Below are 13,436 nucleotides of genomic sequence, written 5' to 3'. Positions count from 1 at the left end.
CTTAAATTTCGATAAAATATAGGAATCCTTTGGAATTAAATTTTATTTTTGAAGTATATGATTTGGAATAAATCATAGTAATTGTAAGAATAATGGAGAACAATAGATAAAATAAATTTAAAAAAAAGAAAATATAAAAAAAATATTGGTCGGAATCGATATTCGAACTGACGACCTGCAAAACTGAACGACATGCTTTGCCCATCCAGCCACCAAGCATTGTAACACGAGAGCGTCTGAATTGTCTAAGATTCTCATCCGATTGTCCAAGAAAAGTTTTAAGCAAGGTGTCAGTCTGATCAAAACGCACAATGATTTGTATACGAATGAATTCTGCGCATGTGCGTGAGCTTGACTCTTAAAATGTCGATAAAATATAGTAATCCTTTGGAATTTAATTTTATTTTTGAAGTATATGATTTGGAATAAATCATAGTAATTGTGAGAATAATGGAGCGGAAGAGATAAATTAAATTAAAAAAAGAAAAAGAAAACATAAAAAAATGTTGGTCGGAATCGATATTTGAACTGAGGACCTGCAAAACTGAACGACATGCTTTGCCCATTTAGCAAACAATCCTCGTAACACGAGAGCGTCTGAAGGACCTAAGATTCTCATTCCGATTGTCCACGAAAAGTTTTAGGCAAGGTGACAATCTGGTCAAAAAGCACAATGATTTGTATGCGAATGAATTTTGCGCATGTGCGTGAGCTTGACTCTTAAATTTCGATAAAATATAGGAATCCTTTGGAATTAAATTTTATTTTTGAAGTATATGATTTGGAATAAATCATAGTAATTGTGAGAATAATGGAGCTCAAGAGATAAAATAAATTTAAAAAAAAAAAGAAAACATAAAAAAATGTTGGTTGGAATGGATATTCGAAATGAGGACCTGCAAAACTGAACGACATGCTTTGCCCATCCAGCCACCAAGCCTCGTAACATGAGAGCGTCTGAAGGATCTAAGATTCTCATTCCGATTGTCCACGAAAAGTTTTAGGCAAATTGACAATCTAGTCAAAAAGCACAATGATTTGTATGCGCATGGATTTTGCGCATGTGCGTGAGCTTGACTCTTAAATTTCGATAAAATATAGGAATCCTTTGGAATTAAATTTTATTTTTGAAGTATATGATTTGGAATAAATCATAGTAATTGTAAGAATAATGGAGAACAATAGATAAAATAAATTTAAAAAAAAGAAAATATAAAAAAAATATTGGTCGGAATCGATATTCGAACTGACGACCTGCAAAACTGAACGACATGCTTTGCCCATCCAGCCACCAAGCATTGTAACACGAGAGCGTCTGAATTGTCTAAGATTCTCATCCGATTGTCCAAGAAAAGTTTTAAGCAAGGTGTCAATCTGATCAAAACGCACAATGATTTGTATACGAATGAATTCTGCGCATGTGCTTGAGCTTGACTCTTAAAATGTCGATAAAATATAGGAATCCTTTGGAATTAAATTTTATTTTTGAAGTATATGATTTGGAATAAATCATAGTAATTGTGAGAATAATGGAGCGTAAGAGATAAATTAAATTTAAAAAAAAAAGAAAACATAAAAAAATGTTGGTCGGAATCGATATTCGAACTGAGGACCTGCAAAACTGAACGACATGCTTTGCCCATCCAGCAAACAATCCTCGTAACACGAGAGCGTCTGAAGGATCTAAGATTCTCATTCCGATTGTCCAAGAAACGTTTTAAGCAAGGTGTCAATCTGATCAAAACGCACAATGATTTGTATACGAAAGAATTCTTCGCATGTGCGTGAGCTTGACTCTTAAAATGTCGATAAAATATGGGAATCCTTTGGAATTAAATTTTATTTTTGAAGTATATGATTTGGAATAAATCATAGTAATTGTGAGAATAATGGAGCTCAAGAGATAAAATAAATTTAAAAAAAAAAGAAAACATAAAAAAATGTTGGTTGGAATGGATATTCGAAATGAGGACCTGCAAAACTGAACGACATGCTTTGCCCATCCAGCCACCAAGCCTCGTAACATGAGAGCGTCTGAAGGATCTAAGATTCTCATTCCGATTGTCCACGAAAAGTTTTAGGCAAATTGACAATCTGGTCAAAAAGCACAATGATTTGTATGCGCATGGATTGTGCGCATGTGCGTGAGCTTGACTCTTAAAATGTCGATAAAATATAGGAATCCTTTGGAATTAAATTTTATTTTTGAAGTATATGATTTGGAATAAATCATAGTAATTGTGAGAATAATGGAGCGTAAGAGATAAATTAAATTTAAAAAAAAAAGAAAACATAAAAAAATGTTGGTCGGAATCGATATTCGAACTGAGGACCTGCAAAACTGAACGACATGCTTTGCCCATCCAGCCACAGAGCCTCGTAACACGAGAGCGTCTGAATTGTCTAAGATTCTCATCCGATTGTCCAAGAAAAGTTTTAGGCAAATTGACAATCTGGTCAAAAAGCACAATGATTTGTATGCGCATGGATTTTGCGCATGTGCGTGAGCTTGACTCTTAAATTTCGATAAAATATAGGAATCCTTTGGAATTAAATTTTATTTTTGAAGTATATGATTTGGAATAAATCATAGTAATTGTAAGAATAATGGAGAACAATAGATAAAATAAATTTAAAAAAAGAAAATATAAAAAAATATTGGTCGGAATCGATATTCGAACTGACGACCTGCAAAACTGAACGACATGCCTTGCCAATCCAGGAACCAAGACTCGTAACACGAGAGCGTCTGAATTGTCTAAGATTCTCATCCGATTGTCCAAGAAAAGTTTTAAGCAAGGTGTCAATCTGATCAAAACGCACAATGATTTGTATACGAATGGATTCTGCGCATGTGCGTCAGCTTGACTCTTAAAATGTCGATAAAATATAAGAATCCTTTGGAATTAAATTTTATTTTTGAAGTATATGATTTGGAATAAATCATAGTAATTGTGAGAATAATGGAGCGGAAGAGATAAAATAAATTAAAAAAAAAAGGAAACATAAAAAAATGTTGGTCGGAATCGATATTCGAACTGAGGACCTGCAAAACTGAACGACATGCTTTGCCCATTAAGCCACCAAGCCTCGTAACAAGAAAGCGTCTGAAGGATCTAAGATTGTTAGTCCGATTGTCCACGAAAAGTTTTGGCAAGGTGACAATCTGGTCAAAAAGCACAATGATTAGTATGCGAATGGATTCTGCGCATGTGCGTGATCTTGACTCTTAAAATTTCGATAAAATATAGGAATCCTTTGGAATTAAATTTTATTTTTGAAGTATATGATTTCGAATAAATCATAGTAATTGTGAGAATAATGGAGAAGTATAGATAAAATAAATTTAAAAAAATAAAATATAAAAACATATTGGTTTGGAATCGATATTCGAACTGAGGACCTGCAAAACTGAACGACATGCCTTGCCAATCCAGGAATGAAAACTCGTAACACGAGAGCGTCTGAATTGTCTAAGATTCTCATCCGATTGCCCAAGAAAAGTTTTAAGCAAGGTGTCAATCTGATCAAAACGCACAATGATTTGTATGCGAATAGATTCTGCGCATGTGCGTGAGCTTGACTCTTAAAATGTCGATAAAATATAGGAATCCTTTGGAATTAAATTTTATTTTTGAAGTATATGATTTGGAATAAATCATAGTAATTGTGAGAATAATGGAGAAGAATAGATAAAATAAATTTAAAAAAATAAAATATAAAAACATATTGGTTTGGAATCGATATTCGAACTGAGGACCTGCAAAACTGAATGACATGCCTTGCCAATCCAGGAATGAAAACTCGTAACACGAGAGCGTCTGAATTGTCTAAGATTCTCATCCGATTGCCCAAGAAAAGTTTTAAGCAAGGTGTCAATCTGATCAAAACGCACAATGATTTGTATACGAATGGATTCTGCGCACGTGCGTGAGCTTGACTCTTATAATGTCGATAAAATATAGGAATCCTTTGGAATTAAATTTTATTTTAGAAGTATATGATTTGGAATCAAACATAGTAATTGTGAGTATAATGGAGAAGAATAGATAAAATAAATTTAAAATAAAAGGAAACATAAAAAAATGTTGGTCGGAATCGATATTCGAACTGAGGACCTGCAAAACTGAACGACATGCTTTGCCCATCGAGCCACAGAGCCTCGTAACACGAGAGCGTCTGAAGGATCTAAGATTCTCATTCCGATTGTCCACGAAAAGTTTTAGGCAAGGTGACAATCTGGTCAAAAAGCACAATGATTTGTATGCGAATGGATTCTGCGCATGTGCGTGAGCTTGACTCTTAAATTTCGATAAAATATAGGAATCCTTTGGAATTAAATATTATTTTTGAAGTATATGATTTGGAATAAATCATAGTAATTGTGAGAATAATGGAGAAGAATAGATAAAATAAATTTAAAAAAAAAGAAAATATAATAAAATATTGGTCGGAATCGATATTCGAACTGAGGACCTGCAAAGCTGAACTACATGCCTAGCCAATTCAGCCACCAAGCCGCGTAACACGAGAGCGTCTGAATTGTCTAAGATTCTCATCCGATTGTCCAAGAAAAGTTTTAAGCAAGGTGTCAATCTGATCAAAACGCACAATGATTTGTATACGAATTTATTCTGCGCATGTGCGTGAGCATGACTCTTAAAATGTTGATAAAATATAGGAATCCTTTGGAATTATATTTTATTTTTTAAGTAAATGATTTGGAATAAATCATAGTAATTGTGAGAATAATGGAGAAGAATAGATAAAATAAATTTAAAAAAAAATAAAGTATAAAAAAATATTGGTCGGAATCGATATTCGAACTGACGACCTGCAAAACTGAACAACATGCCTTGCCAATCTAGTCACCAGGAATCGTAACACGAGAGCGTCTGAATTGTCTAAGATTCTCATCCGATTGTCCAAGAAAAGTTTTAAGCAAGGTGTCAATCTGATCAAAACGCACAATGATTTGTATGCGAATCGATTCTGCGCATGTGCGTGAGCTTGACTCTTAAAATGTCGATAAAATATAGCAATCCTTTGGAATTAAATTTTATTTTTGAAATATATAATTTGGAATAAATCATAGAAATTGTGAGAATAATGGAGCGGAAGAGATAAAATAAATTAAAAAAAAAGAAAACATAAAAAAATGTTGGTCGGAATCGATATTCGAAATGAGGACCTGCAAAACTGAACGACATGCTTTTCCCATCCAGCCACCAAGCCTCGTAACACGAGAGCGTCTGAAGGATCTAAGATTCTCATTCCGATTGTCCACGAAAAGTTTTCGGCAAGGTGACAATCTGGTCAAAACGCACAATGATTTGTATGCGAATCGATTCTGCGCATGTGCGTGAGCTTGACTCTTAAAATGTCGATAAAATATAGCAATCCTTTGGAATTAAATTTTATTTTTGAAATATATAATTTGGAATAAATCATAGAAATTGTGAGAATAATGGAGCGGAAGAGATAAAATAAATTAAAAAAAAAGAAAACATAAAAAAATGTTGGTCGGAATCGATATTCGAAATGAGGACCTGCAAAACTGAACGACATGCTTTGCCCATCCAGCCACCAAGCCTCGTAACACGAGAGCGTCTGAAGGATCTAAGATTCTCATTCCGATTGTCCACGAAAAGTTTTAGGCAAGGTGACAATCTGGTCAAAAAGCACAATGATTTGTATGCGAATCGATTCAGTGCATGTGCGTGAGCTTGACACTTAAATTTCGATAAAATATAGGAATCCTTTGGAATTAAATTTTATTTTTGAAGTATATGATTTGGATTAAATCATAGTAATTGTGAGAATAATGGAGAAGAATAGATAAAATAAATTTAAAAAAAAGAAAATATAAAAAAATATTGGTCGGAATCGATATTCGAACTGACGACCTGCAAAACTGAACGACATGCTTTGCCCATCCAGCCACCAAGCCTTGTAACACGAGAGCGTCTGAATTGTCTAAGATTCTCATCCGATTGCCCAAGAAAAGTTTTAAGCAAGGTGTCAATCTGATCAAAACGCACAATGATTTGTATACGAATGAATTCTGCGCATGTGCGTGAGCTTGACTCTTAAAATGTCGATAAAATATAGGAATACTTTGGAATTAAATTTTATTTTTAAAGTATATGATTTGGAATCAAACATAGTAATTGTGAGTATAATGGAGAAGAATAGATAAAATAAATTTAAAATAAAAGGAAACATAAAAAAATGTTGGTCGGAATCGATATTCGAACTGAGGACCTGCAAAACTGAACGACATGCTTTGCCCATCCAGCCACCAAGCCTCGTAACACGAGAGCGTCTGAAGGATCTAAGATTCTCATTCCGATTGTCCACGAAAAGTTTTAGGCAAGGTGACAATCTGGTCAAAAAGCACAATGATTTGTATGCGCATGGATTTTGCGCATGTGCGTGAGCTTGACTCTTAAATTTCGATAAAATATAGGAATCCTTTGGAATTATATTTTATTTTTGAAGTATATGATTTGGAATAAATCATAGTAATTGTGAGAATAATAGAGAAGAATAGATAAAATAAATTTAAAAAAATAATATACAAAAAAATATTGGTCGGAATCGATATTCGAACTGAGGACCTGCAAAACGGAACGACATGCTTTGCCCATCCAGCAATCAATCCTCGTAACACGAGAGCGTCTGAAGGATCTAAGATTCTCATTCCGATTGTCCAAGAAACGTTTTAAGCAAGGTGTCAATCTGATCAAAACGCACAATGATTTGTATACGAAAGAATTTTGCGCATGTGCGTGAGCTTGACTCTTAAAATGTCGATAAAATATAGGAATCCTTTGGAATTAAATTTTATTTTTGAAGTATATGATTTGGAATAAATCATAGTAATTGTGAGAATAATGGAGCTCAAGAGATAAAATAAATTTAAAAAAAAAAGAAAACATAAAAAAATGTTGGTTGGAATGGATATTCGAAATGAGGACCTGCAAAACTGAACGACATGCTTTGCCCATCCAGCCACCAAGCCTCGTAACACGAGAGCGTCTGAATTGTCTAAGATTCTCATTCCGATTGTCCACGAAAAGTTTTAGGCAAGGTGACAATCTGGTCGAAAAGCACAATGATTTGTATGCGAATGGATTTTGCGCATGTGCGTGAGCTTGACACTTAAATTTCGATAAAATATAGGAATCCTTTGGAATTAAATTTTATTTTTGAAGTATATGATTTGGAATAAATCATAGTAATTGTGAGAATAATGGAAAAGAATAGATAAAATAAATTTAAAAAAAAAGAAAATATAAAAAAATATTGGTCGGAATCGATATTCGAACTGACGACCTGCAAAACTGAACGACATGCTTTGCCCATCCAGCCACCAAGCCTCGTAACACGAGAGCGTCTGAAGGATCTAAGATTCTCATTCCGATTGTCCACGAAAAGTTTTAGGCAAGGTGACAATCTGGTCAAAAAGCACAATGATTTGTATGCGCATGGATTTTGCGCATGTGCGTGAGCTTGACTCTTAAATTTCGATAAAATATAGGAATCCTTTGGAATTAAATTTTATTTTTGAAGTATATGATTTGGAATAAATCATAGTAATTGTGAGAATAATGGAGAACAATAGGTAAAATAAATTTAAAAAAAAGAAAATATAAAAAAATATTGGTCGGAATCGATATTCGAACTGACGACCTGCAAAACTAAACGACATGCTTTGCCCATCCAGCCACCAAGCATTGTAACACGAGAGCGTCTGAATTGTCTAAGATTCTCATCCGATTGTCCAAGAAAAGTTTTAAGCAAGGTGTCAATCTGATCAAAACGCACAATGATTTGTATACGAATGAATTCTGCGCATGTGCGTGAGCTTGACTCTTAAAATGTCGATAAAATATAGGAATCCTTTGGAATTAAATTTTATTTTTGAAGTATATGATTTGGAATAAATCATAGTAATTGTGAGAATAATGGAGAAGAATAGATAAAATAAATTTAAAAAAATAAAATATAAAAACATATTGGTTTGGAATCGATATTCGAACTGAGGACCTGCAAAACTGAATGACATGCCTTGCCAATCCAGGAATGAAAACTCGTAACACGAGAGCGTCTGAATTGTCTAAGATTCTCATCCGATTGCCCAAGAAAAGTTTTAAGCAAGGTGTCAATCTGATCAAAACGCACAATGATTTGTATACGAATTTATTCAGCTCATGTGCGTGAGCATGACTCTTAAAATGTCGATAAAATATAGGAATCCTTTGGAATTATATTTTATTTTTTAAGTAAATGATTTGGAATAAATCATAGTAATTGTGAGAATAATGGAGAAGAATAGATAAAATAAATTTAAAAAAAAAAATAAAGTATAAAAAAATATTGGTCGGAATCGATATTCGAACTGACGACCTGCAAAACTGAACGACATGCCTTGCCAATCTAGTCACCAAGAATCGTAACACGAGAGCGTCTGAATTGTCTAAGATTCTCATCCGATTGTCCAAGAAAAGTTTTAAGCAAGGTGTCAATCTGATCAAAACGCACAATGATTTGTATACGAATGAATTCTGCGCATGTGCGTGAGCTTGACTCTTAAAATGTCGATAAAATATAGGAATCCTTTGGAATTAAATTTTATTTTTGAAGTATATGATTTGGAATAAATCATAGTAATTGTGAGAATAATGGAGCTCAAGAGTTAAAATAAATTTTAAAAAAAAAGAAAACATAAAAAAATGTTGGTTGGAATAGATATTCGAAATGAGGACCTGCAAAACTGAACGACATGCTTTGCCCATCCAGCCACCAAGCCTCGTAACACGAGAGCGTCTGAAGGATCTAAGATTCTCATTCCGATTGTCCACGAAAGGTTTTAGGCAAGGTGACAATCTGGTCGAAAAGCACAATGATTTGTATGCGAATGGATTTTGCGCATGTGCGTGAGCTTGAAACTTAAATTTCGATAAAATATAGGAATCCTTTGGAATTAAATTTTATTTTTGAAGTATATGATTTGGAATAAATCATAGTAATTGTGAGAATAATGGAGAAGAATAGATAAAATAAATTTAAAAAAAAAGAAAATATAAAAAAATATTGGTCGGAATCGATATTCGAACTGATGACCTGCAAAACTGAACGACATGCTTTGCCCATCCAGCCACCAAGCCTTGTAACACGAGAGCGTCTGAAGGATCCAAGATTCTCATTCCGATTGTCCAAGAAACGTTTTAAGCAAGGTGTCAATCTGATCAAAACGCACAATGATTTGTATACGAAAGAATTTTGCGCATGTGCGTGAGCTTGACTCTTAAAATGTCGATAAAATATAGGAATCCTTTGGAATTAAATTTTATTTTTGAAGTATATGATTTGGAATAAATCATAGTAATTGTGAGAATAATGGAGCGGAATAGATAAAATAAATTTAAAAAAAAGAAAATATAAAAAAATATTGGTCGGAATCGATATTCGAACTGACGACCTACAAAGCTGAACGACATGCTTTGCCCATCCAGCCACCAAGCCTTCTAACAGGAGAGCTTCTGAATTGTCTAAGATTCTCATCCGATTGTCCAAGAAAAGTTTTAAGCAAGGTGTCAATCTGATCAAAACGCACAATGATTTGTATACGAATGAATTCTGCGCATGTGCGTGAGCTTGACTATTAAAATGTCGATAAAATATAGGAATCATTTGGAATTAAATTTTATTTTTGAAGTATATGATTTGGAATAAATCATAGTAATTGTGAGAATAATAGAGAAGAATAGATAAAATAAATTTTAAAAAAAAGAATATATAAAAAAATATTGGTCGGAATCGATATTCGAACTGACGACCTGCAAAACTGAACGACATGCTTTGCCCATCCAGCCACCAAGCCTTGTAACACGAGAGAGTCTGAATTGTCTAAGATTCTCATCCGATTGTCCAAGAAAAGTTTTAAGCAAGGTGTCAATCTGATCAAAACGCACAATGATTTGTATACGAATGAATTCTGCGCATGTGCGTGAGCTTGACTCTTAAAACGTCGATAAAATATAGGAATCCTTTGGAATTAAATTTTATTTTTGAAGTATATGATTTGGAATAAATCATAGTTATTGTGAGAATAATGGAGAAGAATAGATAAAATAAATTTAAAAAAAAAGAAAATATAAAAAAATATTGGTTGGAATCGATATTCGAACTGAGGACCTGCAAATCTGAACAACATGCTTTGCCCATCCAGCCACCAAGCCTCGCAGCACGAGAGCGTCTGAAGGATCTAAGATTCTAATTCCGATTGTCCACGAAAAGTTTTAGGCAAGGTGACAATCTGGTCAAAAAGCACAATGATTTGTATGCGAATGGATTCTGCGCATGTGCGTGAGCTTGACTCTTAAAATTTCGATAAAATATAATAATCCTTTGGAATTAAATTTTATTTTTGAAGTATATGATTTGGAATAAATCATAGTAATTGTGAGAATAATGGAGAAGAATAGATAAAATAAATTTAAAAAAAAAGAAAATATAAAAAAATATTGTTCGGAATCGATATTCGAACTGACGACCTGCAAAACTGAACGACATGCTTTGCCCATCCAGCCACCAAGCCTTGTAACACGAGAGAGTCTGAATTGTCTAAGATTCTCATCCGATTGTCCAAGAAAAGTTTTAAGCAAGGTGTCAATCTGATCAAAACGCACAATGATTTGTATACGAATGAATTCTGCGCATGTGCGTGAGCTTGACTCTTAAAATGTCGATAAAATATAGGAATCCTTTGGAATTAAATTTTATTTTTGAAGTATATGATTTGGAATAAATCATAGTAATTGTGAGAATAATGAAAAAGAATAGATAAAATAAATTTAAAAAAAAAGAAAATATAAAAAAATATTGGTCGGAATCGATATTCGAACTGACGACCTGCAAAACTGAACGACATGCTTTGCCCATCCAGCCACCAAGCCTTGTAACACGAGAGCGTCTGAATTGTCTAAAATTCTCATCCGATTGTCCAAGAAAAGTTTTAAGCAAGGTGTCAATCTGATCAAAACGCACAATGATTTGTATACGAATGAATTCTGCGCATGTGCGTGAGCTTGACTCTTAAAATGTCGATAAAATATAGGAATCCTTTGGAATTAAATTTTATTTTTGATGTATATGATTTGGAATAAATCATAGTAATTGTGAGAATAATGGAGCGGAAGAGATAAATTAAATCTAAAAAAAAAAGAAAACATAAAAAAATGTTGGTCGGAATCGATATTCGAACTGAGGACCTGCCAAACTGAACGACATGCTTTGCCCATCCAGCCACCAAGCCTCGTAACACGAGAGCGTCTGAAGGATATAAGATTCTAATTCCGATTGTCCAAGAAAAAATTTAGGCAAGGTCACAATCTGGTCAAAAAGCACAATGATTTGTATGCGAATGGATTCTGCGCATGTGCGTGAGCTTGACTCTTAAAATTTCGATAAAATATAGGAATGCTTTGGAATTAAATTTTATTTTTGAAGTATATGATTTGGAATAAATCATAGTAATTGTGAGAATAATGGAGCGGAAGAGATAAATTAAATTTTAAAAAAAAAGAAAACATAAAAAAATGTTGGTCGGAATCGATATTCGAACTGAGGACCTGCAAAACTGAACGCCATGCTTTGCCCATCCAGCCACCAAGCCTCGTAACACGAGAGCGTCTGAAGGATATAAGATTCTAATTCCGATTGTCCAAGAAAAGTTTTAAGCAAGGTGTCAATTTGATCAAAACGCATAATGATTTGTATACGAATGAATTCTGCGCATGTGCGTGAGCTTGACTCTTAAAATTTCGATAAAATATAGGAATGCTTTGGAATAAAATTTTATTTTTGAAGTATATGATTTGGAATAAATCATAGTAATTGTGAGAATAATGGAGCGGAAGAGATAAAATAAATTGAAAAAAAAAAGAAAACATAAAAAAATGTTGGTCGGAATCGATATTCGAACTGAGGACCTTCAAAACTGAACGACATGCTTTGCCCATCCAGCAAACAATCCTCGTAACACGAGAGCGTCTGAAGGATCTAAGATTCTCATTCCGATTGTCCAAGAAACGTTTTAAGCAAGGTGTCAATCTGATCAAAAAGCACAATGATTTGTATGCGAATGGATTCTGCGCATGTGCGTGAGCTTGACTCTTAAAATTTCAATAAAATATAGTAATCCTTTGGAATTATATTTTATTTTTGAAGTATATGACTTGGAATAAATCATAGTAATTCTGAGAATAAAGGAGCGGAAGAGATAAAATAAATTTAAAAAAAAAGTAAACATAAAAAAATGTTGGTCGGAATCGATATTCGAACTGAGGACCTACAAAACTGAACGACATGCTTTGCCCATCCAGCCACCAAGCCTTGTAACACGAGAGCTTCTGAATTGTCTAAGATTCTCATCCGATTGTCCAAGAAAAGTTTTAAGCAAGGTGTCAATCTGATCAAAACGCACAATGATTTGTATACGAATGGATTCTGCGCATGTGCTTGAGCTTGACTCTTAAAATTTCGATAAAATATAGGAATCCTTTGGAATTAAATTTTATTTTTGAAGTATATGATTTGGAATAAATCATAGTAATTGTGAGAATAATGTAGCGGAATAGATAAAATAAATTTAAAAAAAAAAGAAAACATAAAAAAATGTTGGTCGGAATCGATATTCGAACTGAGGACCTGCAAAACTGAACGACATGCTTTGCCCATCCAGCAAACAAGCCTCGTAACACGAGAGCGTCTGAAGGATCTAAGATTCTCATTCCGATTGTCCAAGAAACGTTTTAAGCAAGGTGTGAATCTGATCAAAACGCACAATGATTTGTATACGAATGAATTCTGCGCATGTGCGTGAGCTTGACTCTTAAAATGTCGATAAAATATAGGAATCCTTTGGAATTAAATTTTATTTTTGAAGTATATGATTTGGAATAAATCATAGTAATTGTGAGAATAATGTAGCGGAATAGATAAAATAAATTTAAAAAAAAAAGAAAATATAAAAAATATTGTTCGGAATCGATATTCGAACTGACGACCTACAAAACTGAACGACATGCTTTGCCCATCCAGCCACCAAGCCTTGTAACACGAGAGCTTCTGAATTGTCTAAGATTCTCATCCGATTGTCCAAGAAAAGTTTTAAGCAAGGTGTCAATCTGATCAAAACGCACAATGATTTGTATACGAATGAATTCTGCGCATGTGCGTGAGCTTGACTCTTAAAATGTCGATAAAATATAGGAATCCTTTGGAATTAAATTTTATTTTTGAAGTATATGATTTGGAATAAATCATAGTAATTGTGAGAATAATGGAGCGGAAGAGATAAAATAAATTAAAAAAAAAAGAAAACATAAAAAAAAGTTGGTCGGAATCGATATTCGAAATGAGGACCT

The sequence above is a fragment of the Argiope bruennichi genome, chromosome 8 (assembly GCF_947563725.1).
Source record: "Argiope bruennichi chromosome 8, qqArgBrue1.1, whole genome shotgun sequence".
NCBI classification, from domain to species: Eukaryota; Metazoa; Arthropoda; class Arachnida; order Araneae; family Araneidae; genus Argiope; species Argiope bruennichi.
The sequence above is the reverse complement of the archived record's forward strand: the minus strand, read 5'-3'. Positions refer to the sequence as shown.